Source organism: Maylandia zebra, linkage group LG3 (genome assembly GCF_041146795.1).
Source record: "Maylandia zebra isolate NMK-2024a linkage group LG3, Mzebra_GT3a, whole genome shotgun sequence".
NCBI lineage: Eukaryota > Metazoa > Chordata > Actinopteri > Cichliformes > Cichlidae > Maylandia > Maylandia zebra.
The window spans coordinates 2,940,068-2,955,148 of record NC_135169.1 but is presented as its reverse complement, the minus strand read 5'-3'; the positions used below and the strand labels follow the sequence as shown (position 1 = coordinate 2,955,148).

The 15,081-nt window shown below is 39.0% G+C and overlaps 1 long non-coding RNA gene across 1 annotated transcript; it reads left to right on the top strand.

Moving 5' to 3' along the window:
- Positions 1-7,076: 7,076 nt before the first annotated feature.
- On the top strand, positions 7,077-8,033 carry LOC143416923 (uncharacterized). Its single transcript, XR_013097164.1, has 3 exons — positions 7,077-7,249; positions 7,732-7,819; positions 7,910-8,033. It is a non-coding gene; the product is annotated as an uncharacterized LOC143416923 (long non-coding RNA).
- The last annotated feature ends 7,048 nt before the right edge of the window (positions 8,034-15,081 follow it).

The window sequence follows — 15,081 nt, the reverse complement described above, 5'->3', positions numbered from 1 at the left end:
TTATAGAAGACTGTCCACTTTTTCTAGGCTTGCTGCATATTAACTTTTATTAGTTTACACTTTAGTAACACAATTTATTCAGCGGAAAGGTCGATATTTCTTTTGTTACCAGTGCAGAAACGTACATAAGGTAGGCTAAAGTTTTTATTTTTTCTGTGGCAAAACTGAGGTTCATGTGAAATGATTCACGTATACCTAAATTTTTTCTTTTTTTTTTTTACATACCTAGTTGGCCTCTATGATTTTGTTTTGAATTATATATGTTCATTATTATTAACCCTAGAACACTATCGCTGGGTGATTTACACCCGAGAAAATACATTTACATGATCTCTCTCTCCTGCAGCTGTTTGTGTGTCGAGGAGCCTGTGCCATTACCAGGGAAGTCTCAAATGTCCCAGGAATGGGTGGACCAAAGACCAGCTTTCCAGAGTCATTATTTTGTTTTAGGAGTTTTATTTTTCATTTTGTTAGACATGGCACAGTTGAAAGTAAAAGAAGACCACTCTAATTTGTCATGTGTTGTCATATTTTGATATATTTGATTACTTTTCATTGGTTATATTATATCGGGTAAAAATCACCCGGCATTAGTGATCGTGTTAATATTTATAGCGATAGTGTTCTAGGGTTAATGTAGCTGTCTCAGAAAAAAAGAAGTGTTTGCTTTGATAGGTTGTTACCTACGTTTAGAAAACTGAATATTCCACAGCAGCTAGGCGAGGGTGTCACGGCTGGCGGGGTGAGCCGTGTGGTGTAGGAGGAAAAGGACCCAAAATGCAGGCAGTTGACTGGTGATGAGAGTGATGCTTATTTACAGAAGTGGAGCGACAGAACAGGCAGTCAGGAATGACAAATGACTGAAAAAACCTAGACTGGGAAAACTAAATGACAAACCTAAGCATGAGACGGAGAACCGAGACTGCAGAGAGACGTAGTTACACCGAGAAACACAGATGATCCGACGACGAACAGAAGCCAACACACACTATAAATGCACACTAGATAATGGCTGTATCCCAATTCAGGGTCTGCAGCCTTAAAGGCCGCATTTTAAGGCCGATTACGTCACCGCGACGCGACGAAGGCTGTCCCAATTCAAAGGCTGCTCGAAATGCGGCCCTCAAATGCGTCCTTCATTTCCCTGAATTTTAAGGCTGTGGCGGTGTAGACTTCATGGTCCCATATATCCCACAATTCATAGCGCGGCAGTCGATATTATCCACTGCGGATAATTCTGCCGCAGAAGGCAGAAGCGGAGCATCCGAAGAGTAAACTGTTAAAAGTAAGTACTGAATATTATGTCACTTATTTATGTGCAAATGTTTAAAAACGAAGAACATTAAAACATTACTGTTGGCCACATGTCGGAAAAGTTATTTGCCATTAGCGATGTTTGTACGTTCAGCTTTTACTTGCTTTTAAAGCCTTTACAATATAATAATACAATAGCTGACCTTAATCTTACAGAGAATCTGATGATTTTGAGGATAATTAAAGTCAGTCATATATCCACAAACACAACAAGCTGAAAGTCAGTGATGCTTCTCTGTTTGCAGTCCTGAATATCACTGTCACGGTCCGGGGCAGCGGCCGTGTGGAGAGTGGAAGGAGGACTCAAAACGCAGCACTTATTCAGATGTGAGGGTGGTTTATTGATAATAACAAACATAAAGTGGAGATGGCAAAACAGAACTAAGGATGAACTAAACTGGGTGAAACTACACAAAGGAGTGGCAAACCTGAACATGAAGGGAGAACAGCAGGGAGACCACGCAGGGGATTACACCAGGTATGAACACAGACGACGCGACGAGGAACAGAGGCAAACACACACTATAAATACACAGAGAGACACTGGGAAATCACACACAGGTGGGAGACACAGCTGGACCTGATTAACCTGACGAGACAGGGGAACACTAACACCAGGGACCAATAGAGGGAGCACAAACCCAAAACCCAGTATCTAAAATCCCAAAACACAAACCATCCCAAAACAGCCCAAGAATAATAAAGAGAATAATAACAATAAGGAACACAAACACAAAGTCCCTGAGTCATGGCCGCAGGACCATGACAGTACCCCCCCCTCAAGAGCTGGCCCCTGACAGCCACAGAAACACACCACCAGACCCGGGCGGGCGGCAGGGGGCCCAGGACGGAGGGACCGGGCCATGAACAAAACGAAGGCCCCAGAGCCCCAAACAAACGTTCACAAAACTCACAGGGGAGCAGAGTCCGAAGCACAGTTCAGGCGGCCAGCCACGAAGAAGGCCGTGGCGGCGTGTAAAGAGTTCGGGAGGCCAGCCACGAAGAAGGCTGTGACGGCGCGCAAAAAGTTCAGGGGGCCGGCCGTGCGGAAGGCAACGGCGGCCGCTGAGGCGTTGGCGGTCTGGGGGCCGGCCGTGCGGAAGGCAACGGCGGCCGCTCAGGCGTTGGCGGTCCGGGGGCCGGCCGTGCGGAAGGCAACGGCGGCCGCTCAGGCGATGGCGGTCCGGGGGCCGGCCGTGCGGAAGGCAACGGCGGCCGCTCAGGCGATGGCGCCCGGCCAGTAGCCTAGCCAGCGGTCCAGAAAACGGCCGTTTAGCTCCAAACCCAAACGAGGCCGGGCCAGGCGAGGCTGAGGGCACGGAAGCCGGGACCGCAGCAGATGAGGATGCAGACACGAAGGCTGGACCAGGCGAGGATGCAGACACGAAGGCTGGGCCAGGCGAGGATGCAGACACGAAGGCTGGACCAGGCGAGGATGCAGACACGAAGGCTGGACCAGGCGAGGATGCAGACACGAAGGCTGGGCCAGGCGAGGATGCAGACACGAAGGCTGGACCAGACGAGGATGCAGACACGAAGGCTGGACCAGACGATGAAGCAGACACGAAGGCTGGACCAGACGAGGCTGAAGCAGAAGCTGAAGCTGAAGCAGAAGCCGGACCAGGCGAAGCTGGATCAGGTGAGGATGAAGCTGTAGCTGAAGCTGGACCAGGCGAGGATGAAGCTGTAGCTGAAGCTGGACCAGGCGAGGATGAAGCTGAAGATGAAGCTGGACCAGGTGAGGATGAAGCTGAAGCTGAAGCTGGACCAGATGAAGATGAAGCTGCAGACGAAGATGAAGCTGGACCAGATGAAGATGAAGATGAAGCTGAAGCTGGACCAGACGAAGATGAAGCTGAAGCTGGACAAGGCGAGGATGAAGCTGTAGCTGGACCAGGCGTGGATGAAGACAGCGGGACGGCTGCGGGCGGTGGTGCTGCAGGTGGTAGCACTGCAGGAGCACTTCAGTTCTATGAAGCTTTGAGTATTTTGGATCAGTAGTACTGCTGTGTTTGTTGTATCATATTGCTGTAATTGTTTATATGCTTTATATATTGTTATGGATTCAAATATTGGGGATGGAGACAAGAGGAAAAACCACAATAACAACACTGGTCCGGCCGGGTTGAGTCAAACGATGATTTTAATGATCACACGCGTGGGAGATGGACACCGTACGCAGACAGCATCAGATCTCAAAATGGTGGAGCATTGATCAAACTCTTATAGCCTCTAGTAGCCCCCACACTCTCAGAAATAGAGGTACGAGAGAAGAACATTTTTGTACCTATAGGTACATTTTTTTAAAATGTTCCCTTAAAAGTACAATACTGGTCTTTAAAAGTCCAGAAATGCCCCTTTAAAGGTTCAATTTGAAATAAAGTACAAATCTGTACCATTTTGACCTGTACTGCAGTGTCAGTGGCAGAATGTGGTAATGGGTCAGCATGGGAAAATCTGGATGGGCCTGGTTAATTGTAAAATTCATATGAGATTTGAGTGTGCTCATAAAAGCTACATGTTATAATCAAATCTGTTGGTCCTCTCCTCTGTACGTAAATTATCCTATGATGCAAAGAATATCTGTAACCTACCTTTGTGTAAGTTATGTTAAATTATATTAAAAAACACACACACAATGACATGCAGGCACAACCAAATGATGTTAAAAAAAACTGGTCCATTTCCATTTTATTAAGTTCCAGTTATAATTTTTTATGTTTTAAATCTTTCAAAAACGTGAAATCATTTTACTGTTATGTTTGGCCATTTACTTTTTTGCTTTTACTACATCCTAGAATTGTTCATTAATTGTCAGGTTTTTATGGAATTTGCAACATCAAGTTAAACCGAGGTTCTTTGGAAGTTAAAATGTCAAGCAGATTTTTATGTTACGGTGACTACATTTTGTAAGTTACAAATATAGTTAGCCAAGACAGCATAACGGTTTCTAAACAACTGCGCATTAATACCACAATGTTGTATTTTCATGTATCAAGTTCGCAACGCGCATTTATCCCAGAGGCCGAAAAGGCAGCAGTGATGAGTGCTCCGCCTCGGCGCTGAAAATGACTCTCAGGGGGTTATCCACGGAGGAGCTCCTTAAAAAGTTGATGGAAGAAGGCATTGATGTGTCAGACGACGAGGCGCAAAGATTTAGAGGTAAGTCGGGTGTGATGTTGTGTTTTTATAAAAATTACAACGTGTAATTTTACAGTAGAGTTAGCAAAAGTCCGAAGAGCTAGATTTAACATGGGCGAAAGCTAGCAGTTAGCTAAGTTTTAAACAAAGAAAAGGTACAAATGTGGACTATTTAGACTGTTGGTGGAATGTTCAACGTCTGTCTGCCCGCCGTATTCGAGTGTTTTATCAATAAATAGTGACTAACCGTGTACAACAATGTAAAAAAATCAATAATTTCTCAAAACATGCTAGAATGTAAATATAGCTATTAACAAAATCGTTTTCTAAGCAAACTTTATGGCATCTAACTTGTTTCCCGCTCAAAGGGATTTTAAACAATGGAAAAAAATGGCACTCTGGCCCAGAGCTCACCTTTCCCTGGGCTTAAATACTTTTAATTACTGATGTGAGTCAGCTGTGTTACAGGGAAAGGTGGCACCTCAGGCAGAAGAAGTGGTGGGACACGCCCACACAGGCACCTTCAGGAGGAGGCCCTGCTAGGGCCGTAACAGGTACACATTTGTACCATTCCACCTACTTAGTGGGATTTTCGAATATGAGAGCTGTAAGATCTGCGCAGGGACACTTACACTTACTTACATTTTTATATTACCAGTTAATTTATATTAACAATTAATCAAGAGAAATAATTGTAACTTCCTTTTGGGGAATATAGACAGATTCACAATGATAGCTTATTGTTATTATTATTATTATTATTATTATTATTATTATTATTATTATTATGTATTGACCATAATGTCACTTTAAAACTAAATTTGAAAATGGTTTTATTTTTATTTCATACTGTACTTTATATTTCAGATAATGATGTAGATGGAGAGACGGTAGACTGTGGACTCACTGAGACCATGGTTGCATATCTTTTTGACAAGTCTTTCAAAAAGCAGCTGAAGTTCAGAAACTTCACAAACCGCTACAAGGAAGTCATCATCACTTTACAACCGGTCGACCCATTTGAAGGTACAGTTGAAGGTCCAGTGTCCCAAGCAAACCAGAGGTAGGTTGTGATAAATGTCTAAATTTGCATATGCATTTAAGTGCTTGCAAAATGGCTAGTTAGTGTGAATGCTTGAAAAGCATTCACAGTATTGTTGTTGTAATCTTTATTATTATTATTATTATTATATTTTATTCTGTATTCCGTACGTTTTTTGTAATCCTACTCCTTCAAAACCGTTCAACTTAGAAAATTTATATTTTTAATTTTATTCAACTTTATTCAACAAAAATTTATAATGTATTTCAATGGGGAGACCCTTCAAATCCTCATTCAACTTACTCATTTTTAAACTCTTACTACTTCCACATACATTGACATAGAGCCACCATTCAAACTTTAAAACGAAGACAAGACATTCAACTATTCAACTTGCATTTATCTTTTCAATATCTATTATACTTTTTCTTCAGTTCCAGTTTAAGTTTCATGATGTTTTTTCACCCGTTTCAGAGTTTATAATGGGTGTGTATGGGACGGAATGTTGGGGCTAGAGTGAGGCAGCTCAACTGCTAGAGTGAGAGGAGCAAAAAAAATAATCTTAAAATCTTTTTTAAAACTGCTGCTGTGTCCGCAGCGTTTGCTCTACAGGTATGATTTTACCCTCAAAACGTAGCCATGGCTGTCCTCTTTCATCCAATGTGTTTACTATTGTACTAGGTGTTATGGTTCTTTCATAAATGTCACCAATGCACAGCCTCCTCCCTCCAACTCTTCCATAGACTCTAATGTTAAAATGGCTCAGAAGGTTCGTTTGAAAATCAGAAGAGCATGGTGTCTTTCCACTGTCACCACGTCCATATAATAAACTCCACAGACATGAAAACTGAGAATTTGGTAGACTAGACATTGCTGTCGCTCACAGTGAAAGAATTTTGTCAATACGACTTTTACTTTTCATTTGGGAACGATTTGTTTCGGCCTGACTTTTCTGTTCATTTTAAGCAGCAAAAGTGAGGTGCATGTCTGTGTCCGTGTGTATGGAGCCATTGGGTGCGGTCACTATAGCAACCAGGCTCACACCTGCCTGCTTAACGAGCTCTCTCTGCCACTCTGCCAAAATTAATCTTAAACACTTCTCTTTCAACTGCTGCTGTGTCCACAGTGTTAAAGCCATCATTTTACCCTCAAAACGTCGCCATCGTTGTTCTTTTTCCAACATCTTGTCTTTCAAAGCTCAGAGATGTAAACTTTTTAAACTGTGTGGGTCCAAGTGGAGGGATCACATTTTAGTCATTCAGTGATTCAAAGAATATGACCTTTTAATATTCTTTCAGATGTTTTCTGACTCTAAATGTTCTTTTCTCATTTCTTAGGTTTTTCTAATTTACAATTAAAACATTTTCAGCTTTTTTCCAACTTCTTCTTCTGTGTAACCTTCAGCTTTTAGCAGTTCAGCACTTTTGTTTTCAGGTTAAATTCGGGGTTTTTTTTATCTCATTCAAAATTTTTAACTTAAATTCAGTAATTATTTCATTTCAATGCATACATCCAGATTCAAGCATTCACACTGCAGTTTCTTCAGAAAATGCACTTTCTAGTTAATGCTGTTTTCCTACTGTATTGCAGTTCTATACCTTCTTGCCGTAGACTGCCTGCAGTTATTTCCATTCCAAAATTCCCACAAGATGTCCAGAGTCGCTTGGATCTCAAAGAACCAGTCCAGAAAGAACAGAAGTACCGAAACAAAATAATTGGGACTCTTTATGAAATTCTGTCACAGTACACAATGTAAGGGTTCCTTTCTGAATAATTACATTAATTTCTTAATATTAATATTGCTGTTGTATGAGAGGCAGAGAACAAATGCTTAGCCCATCTGCCTCCCAATCTGGAGACCAGCGTTCGAGTCTGGCGTGACACACGGTTCCAATGAACTGGCAATAGTGGTAAAACCATACATCCTGTGTCTCCAGACCTTGTCTGGACTATGATATCCAAAGTGTTCATTTTCGAATTTACTCAAGAGTAAATTAATAATTCAGGACTGCAGTCAATTAATTAATGAAGTTTCGGAGAGGTGTGGCTGTTTGTCCACGCCCATTTAAAAAAAATTAAAATCAACTTTAGCTACATTGATTTGACATTGGTCTATAACATAACTATTTACGGTAATAACAATATGATTAGAAGAATTGAAGAACAGAAAAGCCCCCAGGAAAGGATAAGAGTAATCAGTGTACTGTGGGTTGTTTTTCTTATGTTTGAAACAGGTACCCAACCCACTCAGACTACATCCAGGTCATCAAAGCCCTGATTGTGAAGTATCCTTTCTTAAGAGATGTACACGGAAATGGTTATGTGAGTACCTCTCCTTTTTTGTTTCGTTTATAGATTATATTAATATAAAGTAAGCATAATTAACTATTTATATACATTTGAAACAACTAGGACACCTGGCACAGCCAACTCAAGAGAAAGTTCAAAGCAGAACGGGCTCCCCTAATCAGCAACGAAGAAGTGAACCGGGTTAAAGAAAAGTTTGGACGCACGCAGAAACATCGGACCACAGAGGAATCGAGCAGCTCCTGTCTGAAGAGACTGAAGCCCTCTCTCGTAAGTCCTCACACCCTCAGCCTCTAAGAGCTAAGGTAACATATGTAGTCTTATTATGTTCACTGTAAAGCTAAAAGTAAACATTAATTGAAAGAAACATGTTAACAGATAACATTAACATAGAAAAAGGAATTTCACAGTTGATTTAACAAAAGTCAGCTCAACTTGCAATTCCTATTCAACATTTTTGCATTTTTTTCAAAGCATTTGGTGTACAAATTACCGCATTTCGAGTAACATTAACTTACCAGATTTTACTTATGATAATACTGATATCTGCTTTGACAAAGGATTCGTGCTTTGTGGGGGAAGATGCAGCCTCTGTTGATGCTCATATCAAGGTGCTAAATGATCAGCACAAGAAGCTACATCCTGACACAGCACTGGTGAAAGACCGCATACAAAAACCTTTGCATGGAGACGTAGAGAGGTAGCTGAAGGAATGTGTACTGTGGACCTATTAAAGAGATATCCATTCCTGGGGACATCTGCAGGGGTAAGAATTGTTAAGATGATTGGGGAAACAGCTAATGATTTTTTTGTCTCTAAATCTGATTATTATTTTCTGTACTAACTGATTAATCAATCTGTTCATTATCTTTAGAATTTTTGTTCAAGGGTTAAAGCACTTTACATTCATCTCCAGTCTGTGTCTTTAAACATGTCAAAAGTTTAAATCCTCAATGTAAAATGTCATTCTTTTGTCTATTCTGCTCTTTTCATTTCCAGTTGTGTGATGAGGTTGATTTAATGCATCCCTGCCAAGACAACATCTGTCGCCGCTTTAGCGAAAACTTCACTGCTGTTCTTCAAAATGTTCTTCAAATGACCAAGGATTTGCCACTGAAGAAGGTCTACATGGAGGCAAGAGAGAATGCACTGACTGAAGACATTACAGGTGCTAATTTGACCTCATACAAATAGTACATTTTGTGACAATTCATTTGCTCTCTCTTCCAAAGATAATTGATGTACCATAGTGCCATGTGAAGAGCATGTTAATGGGAATTTGCATGCTATCAAAATCTAATGAAGTGCATTTGCATCTGTATGACCTAGGAATTGACTTCAAGGGGGCACTTCTCCTCTTGCCATCCATCTTCAAGGAGAAGATAGAAGATTTCTTCATCCTTGGAGAGGTAAATGCATGATGCAATGCATAGCCTTTGGCCACAAGTTTCATTCTCGGTGTTTTGTTGGCATGGAGCTGAATTCAGCTGCGGTTCAGCATCACAGCTAAGCTAATGTAGGGGAAACACTGCTGTTAATCCACAGTGCTGCTGTGCTCTTGGGTTTTGTCTGGTGTTTATATAGATAGATAGACCTTTATTGTCCCCTTAGGGAAATTCTTCTTCACAGGTACTGTCACTGTCAGGGGTGATTGCTTTTGCCCTTGAATATTATGTCAAACTTTAGCAGCTTATCAAACACTACCACAACAGTCGTTGGTCAAGAAGCTTTTGTTTGGAGTAGGGGCCATGTTTACAGGTTATCAGAATAGACAGTTTTGTATTGCAGCAAAAAAAGAAGGTAATTTGAGGAATCTGTTGAAAATCCACTTGGCACATATTAAACATACTGTATACTAATGTTTTTCTTCCTCTTCTGCAGAATACTCCCATGAGTCCATACCCAACCATTCGAATGAAGGATAAGAGTTGGACAACTGCCCTCTCAAGACAGTGTCGCTGTGTTGTCACAGTTGAAGGAGTGGATGTTTGCTCATGCTGCTCGCTGGATGAGGCCTACATCTCAGCATTCTCCACCTTCTTCGTGTTCAACATGACCTGCCCTGCATACTTCAAGAAAACACTTGTCTTTCTTCAGAACTGCATTGTCAACATAGGAGACCAGGGAGACAAACCCCTGCCAGTAAGTGTCACCAGGGTACTTAACCAACTCTATTAAATATGCCCCCACTCCACAAATGTTCAAAATGTTCAAAAAGGGCATTTACTCTGAGGAAGCTGATTACACATGTTGGGTTAGTACACGCACATGAGCCTCATTTCAGGCATGACTGCCAGGCAGCTTTTTCCAAGTATCACTCTTTTCAACGCCATGTGTGATCCGTCAAAACATTGTGTTCAGGTGTTTAATGTCTTTATGTGATTGTTTACTTTTTTTAAATGAATGTATTTTTCTTGACATGTCCTATGGCAATATACGAATGTAATCAAGGATGTATTCCTGTGGTTGTTTAAATGCTTTGATGTGATTCTATTATCGAAAATAAATGGTTAAATAACCAAATATTTTGGACTATTGGGGTACATTTTTGACTCTTTAGGTACGAAATAGGTTGTCGCTGGGGGGGTACCCTCATAGGTACCCTATTGTACCCTTTTCAAGGGAACATTTCTGTACTATAGTTTGAAGGTACATTTATGTCTTAGGAAAGTACATGATTGTACTTCAGATGGTACAACTTCATAAGGTACAAAAATGTACCAAGCCTAAAGGGTACAGAAATGTCCTTCAAAAAGGAACACCCCCAGCGACAAGCATTTGTACCCTTTTTGGTACACTTTGGTACCCCTATTTCTGAGAGTGCACCTAATCATTAAAGCCTAAACATTCACATTCTCTCTCACACGGCGCCTAAGCTACGTTCTCTACTTAATCAGACAAATAAGGCGATGACTTTCTGCGAACAGTATTTCTTATAACTCAGCAGTATAATGCATCATAAAACAACATCATTCATTCACAATAAATCAGCAGTCTAATGTAATGCAAATCAGTTTAACAAATGCAATAGTTATCAGCTTCTTCTAATTCAGGAGAATTATGCAAACTAAAACTACATAATAATTCACAATCTTTAATTAGGGGTATAACATGGCATAAAATAATATTATAACCCCACAATATTCTGAGGTAAGTTGATCTATAGTGTTACATCATATTCTATAAGGATGTTATGTGTTTGTATACTTTCTGCCCAGTTTGACCCATTTAGCAGAAGTCAGCCTGTTTAAGGCTCTGGTATCTATTCTATATGACTTAAAGCAGTTATGACATGGTCTGATTTTCTCACCCAATAAAGGAATATTTCATATATCAGTCTACTCTACATTTTATCAGACACAGTTATCACAGCTCGTACATTTGCTTTTTACACATATATGTAAGCATTGAGCCAAATTTAGTAATGCCAACATACTGAAGGAACAACATTTGTCTCTTATATTAAATACATCTATATATACACTGTCAAAGATACTTGAGTGTCTTTGAGTGAAGATTTAAGGTGATAGGACATATAAATAGCTGCAACTTGAATCTTTACTGAAGCTCAGTATTTGACACAGAGTTCACTCACATGTGCTGTACCAGTGCACCTGCACATGTGATGTGACAATAGAAGTGATTTGATTTGAGAGTTCAAACTCACTGCTGTAATAACTAATAATGAATAATGTAATAACTATAATATTGGCCATATCATATTTACACTGACTCTAGTATCATGAACAACATTAACTATTTGTTATTTATTAGCTAATCTTAAATGACTGTTCAGTACAGAAATGAAGCCCAACAATCATGTTTTACAGTCCTGTGGTCTCAGCCTCAGATACTTATTAAATCACACAAAGCTCATGTAGAAACAAACAAATGAACAAAATATGTTCTCCTTCATTTCTGTCAACCACACGTTTCCAGCTATCATGGTTGCTAGGCAACCTGGGCAGCACGACGGAGGCTAGACCGTCCCATTTCACAAGCCTCACACTTCCGGCCTCAGCGGTCTTTGAGTACGCGGCCCTTGAGGACCGTTGAGGCTGCAGACCCTGAATTGGGATACAGCCAGGGGCTGTATCCCAATTCAGGGTACAGCCCCACGGTAATGTTACCAGATATGCATTGTACTATAGGAAAACGGTGGTGGATCAGTGTGCAAAAAGCCCCCAAAAGAAACACACAGCTTCTTTAGCTCAAACACTGTCTGATCTCTTAGATACTGTGCTGTTCCATCTAGGTATTGGTTACTGAGAAATGTTAGGTCATTAATTAATTAAGAGAGTGCAGCTGTTCAGATCAGATGGTGAAGTAGGAAAATGCAGAACATGAATTACAATTACAAAGCTTAAGTTTAAAACAATTATTATATATTAAGCATTTTTTTTTGCTCTTTTTTTAAAATTCTTTTAGCTAATAATGGACTCAATTTTATTATCAACTTCAAAGACCTATTAAACTTTTAAACCATTAAATCCAGGAAATTAGATGCCCGTAAATGTACAAGACCCTCTTTATGGCTTGTATCCCCAAATATTTAATAATCCTTTCTAAAAGTACACAAATTTTGTTCTTTTCAATTAAATAGTGCATGTTTAATGTATTCTTGAGCAGGTAAAAAATCCACTAAATTAGTTTTAGCATATTTTTAAGTATAATCAAATTTTTATAGTTTGCAAGTACTTTTAATTTTGAGATTTTGCCACTTGATTTGAAGTTTGGATAGTGCTTTAGTGTATAGTGGATAGTGTAATTTGTAAATGTTTTGAACTCATCTGGCTTCTTAATAATTTAATAAAAAATTAACAAGCCATGTGATAATTTGAAAACCACTAGGGACCACTTATTACTATGTCACCAATTTTTTACTTAAAGGAATTTAGGATTTATGTCTGTCAAGTCACTTGTTCTGGCATAAGTCACCATTTTGATATATCTTCCTGTGACTTTAAAGTCTGTCAGCTAGTTGGATACATTTTTGCACTGCTAGTGTTTGCTGCTTGAATTAGTCAGTTTATCATATAAACACATGCAGTGCCTTTCAAACTTTTAATTACACTGTTCATTTTGTGCATTAGTAAGAGAATCTTTTATATTGAATTATCCTGGGAAAAAACAAAAATGTTTTTATTTTCTCATGCACTTTCTTTCATTTCCTTATCACGTTTAGATTCTTCAAGATCACAAGCACCATCTTTGACATGTAAGTAACCTTCATATTATTTGTATTACTTATTATTATTATTTTTGAAAAGTGATGGTCTTTGGGGCATCCTTTATTTTTTTTTTTACTGGTATTCAATGTATGTATATATGTATATATGTATATATATGTATATATATATATATATATATATATATCACACACACACAGGTGTATATGATCAATTTTAAAATGTAACATTTATTTAAATTTCCATCTTTTATGCTAACAATAATGCCAACAGTGTTCTCTTCACTTGTCCCACAACTCTGACAGTTTTGGTCCTCTGCTCTCCTCACAATTGGCTGATTTCCATCTGAGCTGCTACTGTCAACTGCATTAAACTGATTTTACATTGCCTTGTTATTCTAATCTTTATCTGCGTTTTGGACTCCAAACATTCACACCTGCTGTTAGTAACCAGAGCTCACAAGAGTGTAAGGCGTGTTGTTCAATAAAGTGATCGATGTGTTCACTAGCTGATTTAAATAAACCGGTAACTTATTAAATCCATATTTTATAGGAAGTACATTACTGATAAAAGTGCTAATAAACACGGTAACCAATAAAAATTAAAATTTCCTGTTATAAAAAAAAAATACTGCTGTGAGCTCGGTTTTCTGACACCAGGTGTGAACATCTACAGTCTTTAAGCTCTGGTAAAGATTTAAAAATAAAAGCATTCAATAACATACCATTAAACACTAAATTTGTTTGATGGTGTTGACTGCAGCAGCTCAATGTTAATCAGCTCATGGTGATGGGAGCAGATGAGCGTTTTTCATCATGGTTGTTAGTGATGTGTTGGTCAAAATGAAACGGCTCTTTGAAGTGAATGACACAAGCATGTGTTTTTTTTTTTCTCTCACTCTCTCTCTCTCGCACTTTTTCCCCGCTTCACTCCGCAGCAAGCCTAGCACTTTGTGCTGGGAAGAGGGGGGAGGGGCGGTAGTTACACACGCAGTAGCACAGGAACAGAGACAGAAAGAGAGCCAGGGACAACAACGTCACATTAGAAAGGTATAGTGATCATGCACAACTATTTTCAATTGCAGATGATAAAGGACTCAGAAAGTTTATTCATGCAGGCCCATATGACAGAGAATATGCATGTTCTTTTTGTTTTCATATTATAATTTATATTTGTGTTGTGGTTTGCAGTGTTTTGTGTTGTTTCACTTTAAATTTGTTTAAAAGGAAAAAGCTGAAAATTTAAATAGTTAAAAGTTCAAATGTAAATAGTTGTTTTTTGTATTATATGATTTATTTATTACATTTTATGTGGAGAGAATAAATAAAAGTATATTTACGGTGCCCGATAGAGACAAAGCACGTACAAACCCCAAAACACGTAAAAACTCTATAGCATGTACAAAACACAACAGAAGTGCTCCAGGATGCTAGGCACAGTGTTGAGCTTTTGTTACCTAGTGGCTACACAAGCCAGGAAGTACCAACGACCGGATTTGGTGTGTTGTAGTAACAGGTAAATGAACAGTTTTTGGAATTTTTTATGAATATATATGAGTGCTTGTGTATAAATACACAAACAATACACATATGATTTCAATTGTGTAAATTAAGTGATCTAGATAGCTCTGTTTTGGAAGTTCAGTTAATGCTAGAAATGGGTTTTGTAGTTTGTACATGCTTTGTCTCTAGGGGCCACCATATACATTTATATATAAACATATATAAATAAAACCACGTTTCTTTTTTTACGTTAGTAATTCCTTTTGTGCATAATTTTATATTGTTGTTAATAATAAATTAATTAAAGCAACAAAACAACCTGAAGAGCCAGTTGCGAGCCGAAAGAGCCGGCTTTCTAAAAAGAGACGAAAATCCCATCACTAGTTGTGTAATATGCTGGTATTGATATGATCAAAAATGAACTTAGTTGTTTTGTATTCTATAGAAATTGTACATCTAATTATTAACGAGGCTTTCTGCTGATGTTATCAATTAAAAATTTATTGTTTTATTTTTAAGCAACAACTTTTTAGTATGCAATCAGTCCATGCTGTACAGGACAGATTTGTAAACTGTGCATACAAAA